This window comes from Haliaeetus leucocephalus, unplaced genomic scaffold (assembly GCF_000737465.1).
Source record: "Haliaeetus leucocephalus isolate CR32 unplaced genomic scaffold, Haliaeetus_leucocephalus-4.0 Scaffold229, whole genome shotgun sequence".
Taxonomy (NCBI): Eukaryota; Metazoa; Chordata; class Aves; order Accipitriformes; family Accipitridae; genus Haliaeetus; species Haliaeetus leucocephalus.
The window spans coordinates 8,996,201-9,010,181 of record NW_010972665.1 but is presented as its reverse complement, the minus strand read 5'-3'; positions in this window follow the sequence as shown (position 1 = coordinate 9,010,181).

Here is a 13,981-nt window from a genome sequence, read left to right as displayed (position 1 = left end):
GGGGCCGGCCGGCGCCGCCAGCCGCGGGAGGCTGAGCGCGCTGCGGGAGCTGCGGGCGCGCTCGGAAAAAGACTTCGGCGTTGGGATTCGGTTCCGAAAATCCGGGCGGGCCAGCAGTTGGCGTGCGCGGGCGTGAAACTTGTAGCAAACGGCGTAAGCCCAGAGGAAGACAGAAAGGCTGTTCAGGCAGTTGCGGTGACAGCTCTTCCTGTCTGTGTTTACGAACGAACGATCTTTAATCTCGTGCGTGTGCAGCAAATACAACGCAGTACATCTTAACTGATAAAATTACTCGCGCGTAGTTCGGAAACAAAATTATTCACCTTCACTTGTTGCCCGCTAACGCTTGCTTCTTTCTCAGCTGGTATGACGAGAACCTATACCTTAAATTTGTCAACCGTTTGTATTAGACGCGCTTGTTCTGTTCACCACTGTTTCATCCATTTGCATGGTGCCGTTTAATCTAAAAGCCTAAGAAATGCGCAGGAACTAAACCAGTAGGACTCTAATGAAACAGTCTCTATTTCTGTGGAATCTCAGAATTCTTTTAATTGCATTTACAATGTCCTGCTGTAGATCTAGTGCGGCTTAGCTTTTTCTATTAATTTATGAGTCCTCCATAAGTAGGAAAGTGTTTAGGTAGTTTTTAATCTGAAAAGAAAAAGCTCATCTCTTTCAGTTTTGCACTTTTAACATAGTTAGCTGTTAAATAAACATTGCGTAGTCAATGTTTTTGCAACTCTTATTTCTACATTGAATTAGTAGTAATATCGAAGTATAGATGTTTTTGCTCAGCAGTTTTGCACTTGCCAGGATAATGTCTATAAGCAAGTTTGAGACAACTGGAGGTTTTGAGTTGTGTGGCAAGACCAACAGCTCTGCTTTCTGTTACAGCCTTCTTGCTTGAGCTTACTTTTCTGTCTGTGTGAGGAGTGCTGAAGTTGCTTTAAACATCTGGCTGCTTTACAGAACGCTACTGAACAGTTAAACTGATCCCAGCCAGATGCACTGTCTCCCATACAAGCTGCGCTGCTTGTGTAGAGGGGTGTGAAGTGCCTATGTCTAGGAAGCAATAACCATCTGCTGATTCAGCTCTTGTTTTAGTGGGTCAGTGGATGGGATGGGGTGAGCCTGGTGGAGCAGATCTCACCCTCCCCACGTTCCCGTGGAAGGAATTAATGGTGAAGTTGCGAAGCAGGGAGCTTTAGGTTTGATTCTGCACTGCACCACAAACTTCCCGTTCTCTGTCTTTCTGTTCTGAGTTCTTGTACCAGTTGGAAATCAAAGTAAATACAGGACATGAGGAACACAATTATACCCTCTTTTATCTCTGATCACTAACCTGCTTCTTAGCCCTAATTCTTTACAGGTTCCCTGTTTGATCCTATACCTTACCACGCTTGAAGGAACTAAATTAATATAAACCAAACATATAAATACTGCTTGCCACGTCTGAATGCATCTGTTTCCAGCACATAATATAGGAAAGCCCAGGAGCAACAGATGAAGGATGTTTCTCTGAGTCCACTGTGTGTCTGATTATGGTCCTGATTGCTTCCAGCCATAAGCTGGTATGATTTCCTTTATTGTTTTTAAAAGCTCAGCTCTAAGTTCAAATGTAAAATAATGCTGATCTGCCCATTTTCACATACTGTAGCTTCACTATTGTATCAGAGAGAATTCTGGAAGTGTCCTAAGAGACTGCCTGCCCAAGTTTGGGCATTTTAACAAGTCTGTTCAAGTATATAGTATTGCCTTAAATATGTATTCTGCCCGTTCCAGCCTTGACCAGGATTGATTCACACGCTCTGCTTCTCAGCTGATGCTGTGAATATTTATTAAGTTGTGTTTCTCACCTGCTGGGTTTGAAAAATAATTTTGTTTTCTCAGAGAGAGTTTATCTCTGGAACAGCTGAGAGCAAGCTGAGAGTTTTATGTTTTGTGGACCTAGGTATTGTGCTATTAAGTTTCTGATGCATTTTTTGTAACATAACGTATACATTTTTCAGTGTGCATATCCAGGTCTCGCTTCTTACAGTAAAACCTTGCCCTTTAAAAGCCCACATAAAAATTCTGTTTGTAACTACAAAATTATATTTACTATACTTAAGGGTAATCACCAAGACTTCCTAGTTTAGAACACAGGGTAAAGGATGCTATATTCTCCCCACTTTTTAATGATTTTTGTAGTATTAGCAACAAAAGTAAGGAGTCAGGCCCCCAGATAGTCATAAATATTTCCTAAGTATGTTTTCCTCCATGTTCTTTCTTTCTCAGGTGGCACATTCCTATCATATTTTTGAAAATATGCATTCTCATGAAATTGCATAGCTTATTATCTGGGGAGATACCGAATACTGTCATTTTTACTGTGTATGTCTGACAGCACTTTGCTTATAGATGATTTGCTTGCGTTGGTGGCAGTTAGTCTTGTTTTGAACGCTGAAATAATGATATCATTTTTATGGCTGCTCAGGTGGAGGCTTTCTTTTTGCTTTGGCAAAGCTGAAACTGGTGTTGAAAATGCAGATGTGGTCACTGGAAGAGATGTGTAGAACAGATAAGTCTGAAAACCTGCTGTAATGTTGCTCTTAAATGCTCTGAAAAATAGAAGGATAATTGAAAATGGATTATAGTCTCTTAAAGAATTGATTGTAAAAGTCAGAATGCTCAAGCTAAAGAATATTCTGTCACAAAACCGTTTTCTAAAATGTGTTAATTTAAAACCAGTGTTGTCATATTACTCGTAAGACACCAACTTAAGTAACGTGTTTGCATCATTTATCATATGATATAATTTCCACTAGAGTGGGTGAAATTGAAATGTATGTATTTAAGTGGATATTTTTGTGAAATATTTGCTCGGCACTTTTATACCGTTCTGTTTACAATCAAGTTGACTGCATGTAATTACTTAATGCTGTTTGTAGGAACGTCCCCTGACAGAGGATGGAGGAAATACTTGAAGATACAGCTGTAGAATCACAAGCATTAGTAGATCCATCTAATGATAAGTAATTCTAGCATAATTCAGTTGACAGTTTCCCTCTAAAGTCTAATCCATACAGTAATTTATTAATAATCTTAAAGTTACAACAGATCCCTTTCAATGAAAGGATTTTTAATAATTTTTTTTTTTTTAAACTTTAATCCCATTTGGCAGCCTTAGAATGGTCTTTAAATCCAGGCATTTTAAGTGAAATGTATTCAGGCTCTTCTGCCTTTGCACCTACTTCCTTGTTTCTGTGAATTTTTACTTTCATGTTGGTGGTATGTTCAGTTAGAATGGCATCTAGGAAGAGGTAGACTTATTTTTTTTTCCAAATAAATTTACGACTAATTTTATTGAGGCTGGTGAATCAGTTAGGGACATAATAGATTAGGGTCTGCAGGGAGCATTGATGGGCACCCTAACTACAACAAATAGATTACATTGAGAAGAATAATTGTGAATGGAAGAAAAAATGAATACTTAGAATTTCTATAGTGCCTTTTTTTCCCAGGCTTTCTTTTCCCAATTTCTACACCACCATTAATTACTGGTAGTTAAGCATTACAAAAGCTTTTTGAAATAGTGGTTATTGTTATCCTTATTTTATAGATTGTTTAACAACTGGAGTTCCTCCAGACTCACACTTGTGTAACTGAGATAAGAGTTTCTCCCACAGTCTACTGTTGGCCTTGAACATCTAGTTCTTAGCTTTAGCAGGCTATGGATAATTGACTGTTTCAGAAAAAAAAATGTGAAAGAAAGATCTACTCTGTTATAAACTATCCTTTGGATTCATTCTGGGAGTTGTTAGCCATTTGTTAGTTTCCTTCCAAAAGGAAAGATCGGAATGGGAGAGTGAGTGCATCCAGAAGGGAATGAATCTGCCAAAATTGTTTTCTCTCGGCTTTGCTGTTGATGGTAGTTGCCTTTTAAGCGCTCGAACTCTGAGTGTCTCAGGCTACAACAGCAGCTCTCCCAGTAAAATTACAGGTATGACATGGGGATAGAGACAGGGCCAACATGGACAGCAGGAAAAGGTCTTTGAAAGCTGCCACGTTTGGTGCCTCTAGAAGGGCCTCGGGAGAAAGGCAGCAAAAGAAGAAAAGGCGGGGAGTGGGGGAAGATAGCCTTAACCTAGTTAAGGGGTTTGGATTCCTGTTTCAGCGTTTCAGCTCAGCTCAGTACAACCCCTGACGCTGCCGCTAACCTTGATATTCTTTGGGGAGAGGCGGGCAGAATGCTTTCTAGACGCGCGCAAGCCTTCCACCTGAGTGTGTCTGTCCCGTCGGTTTCCTTCTGGCACAGAACTGGTCAGTGGAGCCCTGAGCGCATGAAAAGCTGCTACAGCTTGCACAGAGCATGCTGTGCGAGACAGATTTTTCCCATGCTTTGATACTCATCTTTTGCTGGGTATTTGCAGTCCCTGGCAGACATGAACACATAATGCCTTTGATTTCTCTTTACGGCCTTCTTATAAATCTTTTCAGCAGTGTTATGGTATACCTACTGATTTGAAAGTATACATAGGTAAAGTCTGCATATCAGCACTTCTACAGAACTCAGAATGTTTCTCTTTTTTTTACCTTTTCCTTCCAGTATGCTTTAACTGTTGCTGTTGCCTAATAGTAACATTTATGCAAGCTATAGCACCACCTCCTGTCCAAAGTTGGGCTTTGGTGTGAATCAATAGAGCAAACCAAAAAGTTCTCTTAAAGGTGACTTTTTTCCTGTATGAAACTGAATGCAGAGAATGTGAACTTTTATTCCTTTCACTTGACTTTTTCTTCCTATGTGTTGCAATAGGAATTTCAGAAATACCAAGTCTGCTTTTACTGGAACACGTTCTCACGGTTGTGGGGTTTTTTTGCTAGTGTAAATTGCATTAAGAAAGTTAGCAGCTGTTGCTGTTTTAAGAAAAAACAGTACAAAATGTTCTTTTAAAGTAACTTTTATTAATAAGTTCCAAGCTCACAGATGATGTGCATGAGGCCTGTAGAGATTTTTGCAGAGAAAATTACTTGCAAAGCTCTGGCTTGCATGGCTTTAAAGCTTTTGGGGGGCAATATCTGGTTTTTTGTTCTGGTTTTGTGCACCACCTAGCCTTGGTAATAGTAATCTAAACTTTATAACTTTGACAAGGCCTTGCAAGATTGCTTATGTACACATGCAAAATGAACTGTTCACACAGCTGCAGCGATGAACAACAAATATTTTTATTCTTGCTCTAAGGCAAGACTAGTTTTTATTTTAGGCAATCTCACTCCCTCTGGAACAGATAATGGTTTTAGGCCAGACATAATGTAAATAATGTATGAGAGCTGTAAGACAAATGGGCAGGGATTGCAGGCAGGCAGTTGAATCTATAGACAGGAATGCATCCTAAGATTTGGGTGAAGTGCAGGAAAGCAAAAATCATATATATGGCATAGCAATTATACCATATGTAATATAGTCCTAATTGGTACAGCCTTACTGGATGCAAACTTTTAACTGAGAGCAAAATTTGCTGTTTGTTTTTGGGAACACATACAACTGGAATGAGATACTGAAAGCTGAAGGTCTGTTTGCTTTAACTTACAGTTGTTTCCTTAGGCGCATGCACCTAAAACCGCTCCATGTATAGCAACAACAAATTTACAGATGCCATCCCATATGTTCTTGTGGTTGGTTTTTTTTTAAAAAAAAAAGGTGCCCAAAAGCCTGGGCAAGACTGTAGTGAGATCTTGAGGGTCAAAGATGTAAGAAAAAAAATTTTAAATTTTAAATTTCATATAATTAAGTCCTTATTTCATCTGCATAAGTGATCCCTTTCTCTTCGCAAAGCAGTGGGCAGAGGGGAGGGCGGGCACCCCCCTCGGGCTCCTGTGCTGGCTTTCCTTCGCAAACCGCTGCACAGAGCAGAGCTGGAGCGGGGCTGGCCTTACTGGGACCGTTTCTGGCACTGCCAGAATCAACAGCTCAGTGTGGTCACAGAATCCGCGAGGAGACCAACCTAATATGTAAAGGGACTTAGTTGAAAAAGGCACTGTGCCTGTTCTTATACTGCTTTTGCAATAAATAATAAGAAATACCTGATCTGTTTACAGAGTATTTGTCTAGGACTGATAGTGTCTAGTATGCATCAAAAAACCATAATGATCTCTCCTAAATACACCTAATGCAATAGGATTTCACTCCAAATACATTTAATTCCAAGTGATATCAATCAGCTTTGATCTTTGCATGAATCCTCAATACAGAGGGTTAGAAATTAAATCAGGTATAGTGTAGATAACAAGCATCACATGGGCAACATTGCAGCAGCTATGTGAACTATTCAATTGGCAGCAAAAAACATAATAAAAAAGCCTGCAACCCCAAAAACCTAAAAAGGGTTCATCTTAACTCAAATCATTTCACAAATCTTGGTTAGAGCCTAGCCAGGAAGGACTGAAATAAGCTCATGTGGGCACGCTTCACGTAGTAATCACTAGAACGATGACTGCCACGGCAAGAATGCTGCACACTGTTCCTGTTGTTAGCTCCTCACTTTAAATATATGTGAAAATGTTCTGGGAAATGCAAGAAATACAAGAAGGATGAAAGTAAATCTTTCAAGCTAAGAAGAATCAGTGTAATTCCCATAGATACTGTTGCCTTGCTTTATTCAGAAAGGTAATGTCTGAATGCTAGAAAGCTGTATTTTTTCCCTAGCAGCTAAGTAAACAATTTCTGAATGGTAAGTTCTGTGGTTGGAAATGCTAACCTGAAGGACACCTGCCTACCATTAGCAAGCTTATTATATAACTTCGGTTGTATGTGTGGAGAAGTACAGTCGTTTTTAGGACTTCAGTTGATACCTTTTTTTTCCCCTACCAACGTAATTTTTCCTCTAAGAGAATGAATGAGATCTCTGACAATCGATTTGTTTATTTGGCAACTAGCGGTTGAAGGATGGGAGAGAGTTAAAAAAAAGAAGATTTTCTTTAGATTCCTGAGACCTATGAGGCAGTATGTCCACGAGCAAAGGTTACATAAACTAATAGATTAGAACAAGATTTAGTTGCATAAACACTGTTACTGCGTTTCAATCTGTCAGAGTCAACCCTGGAGATTATTGCAGGCAGAGCTAGCCTGGAGCTTACAGTCCATCTCCCTGGACTGCCTCTGACACTGGATACGCTTGAAATAGCGTTATTCCCTTGCTCTGGGTCTGCCCTGAAATCTGTGTGTACTACTTTATAGGTCTTATTTGTGCAAGCCTTATTTACTATACAGTGCTGTTGCTCTCAGCTTGTGTCTAATTTGGAATGTCACCCTGGTATATTGGTTGCATAATAATTTTGACTCTGTTTCATTTAATCAAGGGTCATGCCTCTTGTGAGGGTGGTCCGATATAGGCAGCCACAGGGAATAGATCCAAATCTTCTTCAAATTCCCCCAGTTTTCCTGCAGCCTCTGACCTCCATCTCCCTTTGTCGTGGTTTAACCCCAGCCAGCAACTAAGCACCACGCAGCTGCTCACTCACTCCCCCCCACCCAGTGGGATGGGGGAGAAAATCAGGAAAAGAAGCAAAACCCGTGGGTTGAGATAAGAACGGTTTAATAGAACAGAAAAGAAGAAACTAATAATGATAATGATAACACTAATAAAATGACAACAGTGGTAATAAAAGGATTGGAATGTACAAATGATGCGCAGGGCAATTGCTCACCACCCACCGACCGACACCCAGCCAGTCCCCGAGCGGCGATTCCCCGCCCCCCCTTCCCAGTTCCTACACTGGATGTGATGTCCCATGGTATGGAATACCCCGTTGGCCAGTTTGGATCAGGTGCCCTGGCTGTGTCCTGTGCCAACTTCTTGTGCCCCTCCAGCTTTCTCGCTGGCTGGGCATGAGAAGCTGAAAAATCCTTGACCTTACACTAAACACTACTGAGCAACAACTGAAAACATCAGTGTTATCAACATTCTTCTCATACTGAACTCAAAACATAGCACTGTACCAGCTACTAGGAAGACAGTTAACTCAATCCCAGCTGAAACCAGGACACCCTTCCATCATACTCTCATCCCAGCATATCCTGGATGAGCCTCTCAGCTCATCCGAGACAAGTCAGGGAGACCAGTATAGCAAGGCTTCTGCTGCATGGGGCAGAAATGGGGATGGACATGCTGCCCAGGCATATTGTCCAGGAAAAGGGAGGCTGGATTAGGAGTGTTAAGTGGACTGGAGTTAATCCATAGACCATGGGGCCAACTGGCAGCTATATTCTGATGACTGTGGTCTAAATTGCTTGGGAATATTCCAAGTCGTATGGGAAAACAAAGCCTTTCTTGGAGCTGCAGAGCTATGTTTTTTCAAAGTGCATCAGGGTCAGAAATTATGCTCCCAGGCTGCAGTACTTTCCTCTTGTACAGTGTTTTCCTTGGTGCTTTCCCCAGCTTCTCATTGATATCATTTCCTCATTTTACATCTGGGAATTGAGGCATCAAAGTTCAAGTCTTTATTTAGATGCTCGACTCCCGTTGAGTAGAGCCAACTGTCTCTACAGCAGTCTTTGTTCATAGCACTCAGTCCTGGGCACCAGCTAAGATCCTGAAAAGACTCTGATACTTTTGTTCCTGTTTGTCATCCAAAGAGCAAATAATTTTTCTGAATCACACGATTTGCAAAAGTAAACTAAAGAGGTTTAGTATATACATGAATGTGTTTTTGAAAAGAGTTCAGATCCAAATTTGCAAGAGTGTCTTGGTGGACAAGTCACATATGACAGAATTATTGGTGACTTCTCAAAGTGTAGTGTTATGGGGGTTTTTGTGTTTTTTTCTGGGACCAGGCCCTGGGAGCTCTGCTGTCATGTGTGGTGCTGGCTTGCCTCGTTTCCAGCTGAGAGTAACAGAACAGATGGAAGACTAGCAATGAAATGTGGAGCGAAGCTAAATATGTGATTAAATTCTCAAAAAGGCCAAAGCCCTTACTGCATGAAAGGCAGCTTATGGCTACCCCAAAACTGGCTTGAAGGGTTATTTTTTTATGCAGTTATTTATTGCTTTTTGCTACTGGATATTAAGCAACTGCAGAGAACAGGGCAGACATTCTGGTGGTTGTGCATGGGAGGAAATGAGATCTGGGAAAAGGAGAAGTGAGAGCAGAGCGTCCATGTGATAGTCCCTTGATTTAAGATGAGATTTAGGGTTTCATGTAATGAAAGCATGTTTTGTTATAAACCAAAGATTAAAAGAGGGATCTTGTTTGCATTCTCCATAATCAGCTGTTGTTCTATTCATTTGATAACCAAACAAAAAAATAGTGCTGTGTAGAGATTTGCTAAGTCTTTGAAATATATGAGATTGCTTATATCAGCAGGCTGCCTTGCAAACTGCCAAGGCAAAATAAAGGCAAAAGAACCAGTCTGCTTTGTTGAGAAAGCTGCTCCTAAATCTAAGATGAAAAAGAAAGGAGATGACACAGCTCAAAACCACCAGTTTTCACAGTACTAGAAAGCCTGACAGCTTTCAAAAAGATTAATCCTGCTAAGATGAGTACTACATCTATGTTGCTCCTTGAAAAAAGTCATGTCAGTGTTACAGCATTATTCCCAAGAAAGATGAATATAGATGACCTGGCAGATTTCATAATGACTTTCTGAAACCAACAGATGAGATAAACCCACACAAATCATCTTCCTTTTCACAGAAAAATAAAATTGCAGAATAGAGGCTTATTTATAGACCATACTTGCTACAATTGGACTGCCTGACCAGAGGTTATCTTCTCCCAAGCAGAAGAAGTCATCGTCATGCTGCTCACTAGATATAAACACTCTGAATGTGTCTGACAGCTATTCTTTTCTAAAGATAGATGTATCCCCCCGCCCCCCCCAACCTGGCATGTCCTTAATTAGATGTATAAAAATGTTTTTTTTTCTATTGATTTATCTATCTTCAATATATAATAGTAGAGTCCTAAAAGAGTAAGGCTGTTGCTGCTTTTTAACTGTGGCTTTTTATTAGGCTATCATATGTGTTGTAGTGCAGCTCAGGCGATAAGGATCTCTAGGGGAAGGGTTCAGTCTCAGGTTTTGTAATGAGGAATGCTCATTGGATTAAATGAATAAACCACCCTTAGAATAGAGACTGGACCCCAGTCTCCTGTCCCCATATTGACTAATCACTAGAAAAGATTGCCATGTTCGCTCTCACTTTTTCCCTAATTCTCAGTGGAGAATTCTTCAAGTCATTAATGCCAAGTGTTGATTTATGCAGGCTAAAAGCCTTCATGCACGCTAGCCCAAGCAGATTGTTCTACAGCAGTCGAGGCCAGTCCAAGTCGGTGTGGTTTTACACACACCCCCACCCCACGTATTCACACTCTGCCTTAGCACTAGTGCTCATCTAACCCTGCAGTGTAAGGTTTTCACTGTGGAGTCTGATGAGTGCCGGGAATGGTAGGAGAAGGGGAAGGAATGCAGAAATAACACAGACTGGTTTACACTTTGGGGAAATGACAATAGAGGTAGGTTGTGATTCTGAGGACTGTTTGGACATAGATACCTAAACACCATTTTCTGGGTCTAGTTCTTAGTCAGTCAATGCTGGGAAGTCTGAGAATTTGAGAAGAGCTCATTTTCTTAAATAACTCCTGTACAAGAGAAGATGGTCTAGAGTTGCGGCTATTTTTAGTAAGTTAAGCATTTATGTATAAATGGCATTGCTTTCTTAAGTAGAGCATTAACATGTGGTCAGATGGATTCTGTCTATAAATTACAGCTGTTGCATGTTTATCTAAAATTTTGATTTGAAGTTTTTGTGATATTGCTTATCTGACAGAATTGCTTTCTTTGTAAAATTCTGTGTTAGAAATAATTGCGCTTCTTACATCAAATGGAAGTTGATGGTCAGTTTTATGTTTTCAAACAGTCTCAGATGCATTTCACTTGCCTCAAGTGTGTGTGAAAGCACTTGGTGTGCTAGCTCCTATACTGGACTGACTGAAATTATTTTGGGTATCCGAGCATAAGCAAAAACTGAAAACCTGGCACTGATACAGAATGCCAGTTTCAATAAGGGGCTAGCAGTATCTCGAGTGGAGAGCTTCTGACTGGTTGTAGGCATAGTAAAAGTTAAGTTTGGCTATGGTGCATTAGTTATTATCTTGAAGGCTCTCAGACCGCACTGAAGGGCTGTTACTCTTCGGAAACACTCAAAGATACTTTACAATGGAGATATTCAAGACTTGATCCAAATTGACTGTGGCAGATGACATTCAGGCAAATGAGCAGTGTTACCCACAAGACAGTATGTTGTTCCTGGAGGGCTACATTATTGTTGGAGACTAGAACATATTCCAGAAATGCATTAAGCTAAAATCAGCCTGGTTGCAGGTGCAGTTTCACTGGCTTGAGTGGCTTTGAATCAACAGACAGCAAATATCAGCCTTCCAGGGTTTGCATACAGAGGCCCCTGACAGGGATATATGAACAAATGGCAAGCAGTGTTTTTGTGAGTCAGCTCAGAAAGGCACTTCCAGCAGGGCACTCGCCCACCCCGGGCACTTGAACCTGCCTCCTCAAAGAGCACCTCTGCCAGCAGCGTTGCTCGGGAGGTTCAAGGCTGATGGAGGCGTTCAGCAACTGCAGTCTGGGCAGGTCCAAATCGCCCCACCTGGCATGAAAAAGTTACTACAAATGACAGCAGCCCAGGCAGCGCAAGAAAAGGCTGTAGGGTTATAAATGGGGAGGGGAGAAAGGAGGGCTTCAGTAAAGTTTTTAGGTCTTATATGGAGGAACCAAGAGATCCAGATGGTTTTCCCACTCCGTGCCCTCTTCAGAAAGAGGGGTTGTTGGCCAAAGTGTGGTTCGTGAATTTTAGGTTAGACAAAGGGCTTCTGGGCTAGGACTGGGCTGCTTCTCTCTTGAATGTGGAAGCCCTGGTTGCCTGGATAGAAGGTGGGGTGACAAAAACTGGCTTGCAGGTCTGGCAGCTCTGCCTGGTGGTGCCCTTCTTCAGCAGGCAAGCAGAGCTAACTGCCTTTCCTCACATGAGGTGACTCAAAGTCATGGGGCTGGTGGCTTGCCTTCTTCTGATGTTCAAGCACCCAAATCAGTAAATAGTCATTTTGAAAGCTCTTTTCCATGGCTTGGCGTAGGGCTTCACTTTCATGAAATTAAACACGTTCTCACATGTTTAAACCCTGGGTGGAGTTCTTGGGGAAACCTGAATGCTAGTCAGGCTCAGCAACAGTGGCAGAACTGTTCTGCAAAAATCCTGTTGAAAAACAATATTTCCCTTCTTGCCTAAACAAATTCATCAACATTGTCTGGACTTAGCCTAATGTATGTGTAGGCTGTTTGACTTCTGGGTTTCCTTTAACTGTCAACTTTGTTGAAGAAAGATACAGAGTAAATTCTCCAAATTTGAATTTCAGACATCTTTACACCTTTTCTCATTAAATGTAAAATGAAAAAGTTGTCTGCTGATCGCATTGTTATGGATGCCCAGATGTGTAACCTGCTGAGGTAAAAGTTGGTCACCAGTGTCTTTTAGTAAGCATATTTTGATGCTTTTAATGAAAATAGTCAACCTTGCTGGACATACCAAAGCCAGGATGAGAGCTATGCAACTTCCTGCTGTAGAGTGTTTAAAGAAAAAGAGAAATGCAGTATTATCCTCACATTGTGTCCTTTATATGTTCTTGGGACATCATCTGGGCAACTTGGGACAAGTTTGGAAGATGCATTTGACTGGAGGGGTCACACGCTGAGTTGTTTCACAGCTGGCCACTGGTACCCATGGAACAACTTTGGAATAGCTATGAGTGCCGGGGTTGTGTCTCATCATGTCAGCCAAAGGTCTTTTGCTGGAAAAAGAAAGGAAGCAAAATACAGTAGGGTTGTCGTCTCCCTGCAGCGCTGTTGCAGTCCTATACCACTGGGAGGAGAGTCACCTGGGCGTAATCCTGGGCTGCCAGGAACTGCTGGTAAGAATGCTCTGGAAGTGATGGGTCCAAGGAGCTTCTGTTTCCAACCTTGCAGGAAGGATGCGCCAGGTCAGCACGAAACAGCTGACTTCAAGTGCCTACTCTGCTTCATTGCTGTAATAAACATGGCAAGTAAAGTGAAACAGTTGGAAAGCTGCTGCTGACCCGTGCATGGCTGTTAACCCCTGAAATGCTTCCTGACCTGTAGCCCGCGGGAGTGATCGCTCAGTGAGTGTGTGTGGGTGTGTGTCTTGGGAACAAAGCCTGGAAACACGTAGAAGACGACTGGTTTTGCAGCCCATTTAAGACTCGGGGAGCAGTCTTGCATTCCTAAAAGCATCAGGAGGGGGGTCTTGGTCCCCCTCTCCCAGCTGAGCTAGGCATGACGGGAGGGTACTGGTTGAAGACTTAGGAACAAAATGACAATGTGCTCTAAGTGTTTTAGAGGAATGGTATTAACTCCTTCCTGAACGGAAAGAAGGAGGACTTGAAAGGGTTTTTTTTCTGATGTTTTGGCATCCTTCTCCTTGCCCTGTCAGAGATCTAACCAGCCTGCCTTGTGTGAAGCTTTAAAGGGAGGGGAATAGGCCAGAATCAAATGAAAGCGACTCGCAGTGCGGAGACAAGGAGTGGTGCTTGAGAAAGGACCGAGTGTAGCAGCTGATAAAGGTGAGTGGAAGAGGAGATGCTTTACAGAAACAGGCCACCGTGGATGGGGACAAGACTGTGCCGGCCACATCTGTCCTTGGCGTTCCCCAGTGCACCATGGGTCACACCTGGCGGCTTGGAGGGACCTGGATGCCTGAGTCGCCGAGGCAGGGTTTCCCTGCCGGGGGAGGATGAGACAGGGGATGCTTAACAGCAGCACCCTTGGGACCTGCCAGCGAGCCCCTACGTCAGGCCGAGCGCCAGGCCGCGGTGCTGCCTTCACCGCGAGGGCGAGACCGGCCGCGGCCTCCTGCAAGTCGGGGATCCCCCACGGGCGCAGGAGCACCGCGGTGCGGACGGCCACGCGCAGGCGGGCAGC